We start from the raw sequence: 6,516 nt of genomic DNA on the forward strand, positions 1-6,516 counted from the left end.
AAAAATATAATTACCTTATCTAACATGAAAAAAATAAAGTTTGAAGATCTTCTTTGGACAAAATAAATATTACTTCACCAACAAACACTAGTTAAATTCCACCCAATGCTTGCTTCTATGGTGTATTTGTAAATACACTAAATAAGACGCAGCGGGTGCTAGAATTAGAAAAGGAAAGCAATTTTCAAAGCCATTACAAATTGTTAATACGTTTGTAACATTGGCAAAGTTAATTACAGCTACCACTACGTATATGTTATGATTTAAGAATTTAATCGAACATATAAATTACAAAGAACATACAATTTCAGCGCTTCCAAGTCTCAAAAAGCGCCGGAGATAATGGTTTAAAATCATCAGCTTAGGCCGAAAAGTGAAAACAAAACTCCGCCATGTTGCCTAAAAATTTGTCGGTAGGTCCTACCGAGCGTTTTGAAATCGTCGGTAGCTACCGACGGTTTTACCGGCAACTGTCGGTGGGATAACGACAATCGTCGGTAAAACGTGTCACCTGAATCGCTCGTACCGAGACTTATCGGTAGGACCGGCTTACCGACACCGACAATCGTCGGTACGGTGTACAGAATTCCGCCCCAGGTATTCCTTTGTCACTATCATTACATTTCATATCCACTGCACACGTATCAAAGATGATGACCAACGGGTAGTCTTAAATAGGAAAGAAAGATAAAAGTTTTCCAATAACTGGTATATTCTCCTATTGAATAATACATTGCTTCAGGGTTTTAATTCCCATCTTATGGAAGACGCAATATCTCTGCTAAATACCAGAACATTGAGAAGATCACCACTGCAAATTTGCCCCTTCCACGGAAAATGAACGACTCCTCACCAAGAACAAGGACAATACCCCAGTTCACGCGCTAATTTGGCCACGAGATAGGTATGCTTTACGCCATTTGGTGAAAGAAATAAATCCAAACGGGGGAGTTGGAAAAATTATTAAAAAATTACCCTCTGATTTCTCCTCAGTGCACTGGGTTGTCACAGTTATCCAATGAAATAGGAGAGGAGTTGAAGAGTGCTGATCGAAGATACTAGACGATCAGCTGTGAGGCAACATGTTGTTCACTCCCCGTTGTGGTCAAATTCTTCCTCGCTGTTTACTTCAGTCATGTGCTGCTGATCACAACTGCACTCGCAAAAAATCACTTTAAATTCATCTGGAATTCATCCATTGCATTTTCTTTTAACTATCCTCCAAAAATTAATGTCGAGCAGACATAGTGTAAGCGAAGAGTTGGAAGTAGTCGTACAAATGGCAACACATGCGCAAGGCTGATGATCGCTGCGTTGCTGTTTCTCTGGTTTATTTTCAGCACTGCTGCAGCACTCAAACGCCTTTTTTATTATGTAACTCAAAATACTCACTGTAAAACAGGGGTTAATTCTTGACTAACTAGAGTATTTACAGATTTCTATAAAAGTTTCCCTTTGAAAAATCATTTTTAACAACTTTCTAGAACACTATATACCTAGTTTAGAGATCATTACGATACTTTTGATCAAGTCAAGTCCATAAACTTGGATTTTCCATCGAAATAAGCAAAACGACTTTCCACAAATCGGCTATAAGATTCGTGCCAACGCTGACTGTAGTAGAGCAGCTTTTCAGATCACGTAATGGGAACCACAAACATATTCTGATGACCACTTAAGGGCACGAATGGAAATGAGGATGTTAACTTAATCTTCCAATGAAACACAGTGCTCAAGTAGCTCCAAGTAATAGAATAAAAGGCCATAATAGCACGCGCAGGCGCGGCAGAACTAATACGAATGGCGAGGAGAAAGCATTCAAATCAAGCCTGTCTCATTCCGAAACTCAGACAGTGCTTCAACCTGAAGGTTGACTTCTATAGGTGAGGGCAAAGCTTATCCCAGACTAATGGCCGGTTGCAAGAAACTTTCGCTATTGGTTCGATAGCTATGGGTCTCATAAAGTTATGGAACTCATATCTTATTTTGGGTTGCAAGAAACATTCGGTCTCATAACCTAGCTCCCGATAGTTATTGCTTTGAGCACGTAGTTATTATGAAATCCAACAGATAGCGTTACCGTCGCAACTATAGCAACGTAAACAAATTTGAAGAGCGAATTTTGAAAGGTATTAAATATACACGCGAAGAAGCCACTGGAGCCTAATCAAATCAACTGATATGGCAAAGCGAGGGAAAAACTTTAATGATTTTGAGAGAAATCTAGTTATTGAACTGGTGGGGGAAAAAAGACATTAGAAAATAAAAGGAGAGATGCCGATTTTCTGAAGGAAAAAATCGCAGCTTGGGAGGAAATAACAAGAAAATGCCGTAAGCCAAACGGGGTTAAGGACAACCAAACAGCTGCATGCCCTGTACGATTTTTTTAAGAAGGCACGAAGTGATCAGCACGATGACCGGGTTATTATCAATTGCCTTTAACTTGAAGATTTACGCTATTCTATGCAAAGCTATTCCTCATTACTAACGTTATTGTTCCTCAGCAGATTGAACAATACAAAACTAGAGGAGGAAGTTTTAAAAGAAAACTAGACAATGCCGGAGAGAAAATTATATCAATGCTGACACCCCAATTCAAAGCATTGGCAAATGCATATGATTCGAATGCAACTTTTTATGGAGAAGGTGATTAAAAAATTTTCCATTTATGATTAAATTTATTAAGTATAAATATTAACACCTTATGAAATCTAACTTGCCAGATGCTCATTGTGTACCAAATTATGCCTCTACTTAATAAAAACTATAGCACATAACCAACAATCATAAAATTTCTAATATTTTAGAGGGTACAGGTACTTCCCAAGAAATTACCGAGGAAAGTGACAAGTTTTAAATAATTAAAATAGTCAACAAGACCTCCAAGTACCATGCACGCATGAGTCGATCCAAAATAATTCTGCTTCACATTCAACTTCAATACCAAACCCTACAACTCAAAAGAAAGCACAAAATAAGACAAAGAAAGGAGCAAACACATTAGCTGCAAGCTTAAAATTAATAAGCACTTGTATTAAAACAACAAAAAATTAAAATAACAAAATCTTCATTTGATTAAGTACAAAGACAAGTACAAGGTCAAGTACATGCCAAAAAATGCAAAATTCTGGACTCAGAACTGAGGATGAAAGACGAAATATCAAGAAGAACATTAATAATAATGGAGAAGGAAGAAAAATTAAAGGACTTGGAAATTGAAATAAACCGTGTGGAACTTAAGTGCCAAGAAATTGAGCTTGAAAAGAAAATTTTGGAATTAAATAGGATAAAAAGTCTGCATGAATTCTGCGAGCATGAAGAGAGTTAAGCATTTTGATATATGTAACATTTTTATTCCAAACTTTTCTATGAGATAGGATTGATATTTAAAAGTATTAAATGAATATGATTGTGCTAAATTATTTGATTTTAATTCTTAGAAAAGCCACCAATCATTATCTACAAATTTTTCAATTAAATTCCTATTGAATTTCATTCAATATCAGAAGTGCCCTGCTCTTTTAAGGGTCGGCCCATTTGAGTTATAACTTGAATCATTGTTCCAAGAACTAATCTAGTGCCATACACTTTGAGTGGAGGATATTTTCTACCTGCTTCAATGTTTATGAGCCAAGCAGAGTCAATTCATAAAAGTTTCCTATTCTTGAGCTAGAACATAGGGCTGGGAGTGGATCACCTCATGAAGCATGCATTACAATCTTTTGGGGCAATGTTTTAGAATAGATTCGAAAATAAAATACTATCAGTCATTTGTAATTGCAAATTAGAATAGCCTATTTCATCCTAACATCACCTTAACATTATTTGCCAACCACTTGCAAAGCATTTTGAATGCTAATGAGGGCTTTCATATCGCTTTGGTGTATGTTGCATTATAACTTTAGTGTGAATCATTGGGGCTTTAATAAAAAGATGCTGCACTCATAAACACAAATTTAGCAATCATTTTAGTCAAACTCATTACTTGGTCCTTTCTACCAGGCAATTAGCCCAGTGTAAGTACATCTTGGCTGCATACACAACCCATGATATTTTATCATTGATTTTAATTTTTTCCTGCTATGGCAAAAGTAAACTTTATGTACTTTCACAGTCATTTATTTTACTGAACATGAGTATGTGACTCAAACAGTAGTGATATAATTAATTCCAAGCAATATAAGAAAACATAAAAGACAATATATTAGGCTGTTAACATTTATTTATGGAAGTAAGTTTGGGGTGTACGACCAAAGTTTCATTAAAATAGGTATCAATTATTGTATTTCTGATAGCATTCCCAAGAGCATTTGGGTTTTCCTCAATAACATGATCTTCTGCCTCCCCAAAGTCATTCACATCATCTATATGGGCATCAGGAATTATAGCCAAATTATTCAGAATGGCTGTTGCAACTATTACAGACAATGTTGTATTCATAGTAGTCCTTAGACACAGTGATAAACAGGGGAACCTCCTTTTCCATACCCCTATTGCCCTCTCAACAATGTTCCTTGTTTTTATCTGGGAAGAATTATATCGATGAACTGCAGCTGTGGCTGGATTAGCTATGGGTGTCATTAGATAGGGCCTGCAAGGATAGGCACTGTCTCCCAAAAGATAACCACTATCTAACTCTTTAGCTTCCAATTGAGCACGAATAAAGGAAGCATTGAAAATTGTACTATCATGTGTGGACCCAGGCCATCGGGAAACCATATCGATAATTTTTAAGTCCGCATCACAAACAACCTGCACGTTGATGGAGAAATATCCTGTTCTATTGCGGAACAATTCTGCATTATCTCCCCCTGGAGACTGAATTGGTATGTGTGTACCATCGATGCAACCAATCACAGAAGGAAACCCAGCAACATTAAAAAACTTTGTTTTCATATTTACTAAATTTTCATTTTTAGGGAAACAAATGTACTGTGGACGGAGGAGGGCCAATTGATGTGTTACTTTCTTAATAATCCTGCAAACTGTAGATCAATGAACTCTAAATGTATCTCCTACAACTATTTGAAAGGTTCCTGTAGCAAAAAATCTTAGGGTAATAAGTAATTGATTGAGAGGTGTGATGGACTTGCTTCTTTTAGTCAGTGGCTTTAAATTATTTTCAATTTTTTGTAGAATGTCCATTGCCAAATTCTTATTTAATCTGAATCTTTTACAAAATTCTTCTTCACTATAGACGTGTAATGCATTTGTCGCTCCCTTATGACTCTTATTCTTGGTACAACTCTCAATATATCAAGTACTTCTTCATCAGAGGATGTTGAGGATGCTTCGCTCTCCTCCATTCTATGAAATTATAAAATATTTATGAAGTGAATATTCCAATAAAATTCAATGCATGGTAGCATAAAAGCATGTTACCATATACTATTTTATGAACATAGGTCACCAAATGTAGGTGCTAAAACCCAAGTTTATATTAAAAATTTTCCAAATGTCTATATTCAATGAGAAAAAACTTTGACTTATCCATTAGTGTTAAATTATCTAGTTGAATAAACTTGTTCATTTTTTCTGATCCAATATGTGTGGTATCCATGACTCAAAAAATCCTAGTAATACTCCAGTAGTCTACTATATTGGGCCGATGTTGGACCGAGATGGCAATGCTGGCTTTCAATGGCCATGGAATGCCAATGAAAGCCTATAATGGCCCAATGTGCGCTACCCCATGTAACCCCACTAAACTCAACATGGGCTACCCCATCTGGTTACACTGGTTTCCCCATGACCTCAATATTGGCTCCCCATTACATTGATGATGACAAATCATTGAGTTTATTACATATAATATATTACGTCTCAGCACTTATGGTTCCATGATTGCTTTCCTACTTACATATTCTCAGCCCACTTATTATGTAAATTTATACTTAAGACTCTTAAATCATTGCACATAGGTATATAGGGACAACAACAGTTAATGGTTTTTTTATGGCTATGGAGATGTTTTATTATTTTTTTACATCAGCATTACAAGCTATGAGGGAAAATACTTGGAAATGAGATCCTGTAACTGGGGTGACATGTTCCGACCAGAAAATTCATGTAGCATATACATAAACTATCACAGAAATTTCAAGAGGCATTAACGTGGTTTATTACTGATATTCACTCCAAAATTGAAATTATGAATTTTTATCTCAATGTTTACTCTTAAAAATATTCAGAAAGTACACAGGCATAAGCAAAGTTGCAGCAGTTGTAGCTACAACTCAAAAGAATGAATACTAATGTCCTCATAGTAGTACATCAACTTCTATGCACACGTTTTTATTCCTTCAATCATCAATGCTAAATGCAAGACATATAATTGTGTGATCATCTTTTGAAGATCATGAAAAAGTGCTGATAAATTCTAAGGAACATTACAAACCGGTTGGACGAATGTGATTTTAGCAGTCATCATGAGTATCTTTAAAATTTTTGACTTTTCTTTTAAGGAAGAGTTTAAGGAAGATGAAAACAATGCACAATAATTCGGCATGGTGTGGG

Source organism: Ischnura elegans, chromosome 7, assembly GCF_921293095.1.
Source record: "Ischnura elegans chromosome 7, ioIscEleg1.1, whole genome shotgun sequence".
Taxonomy (NCBI): Eukaryota; Metazoa; Arthropoda; class Insecta; order Odonata; family Coenagrionidae; genus Ischnura; species Ischnura elegans.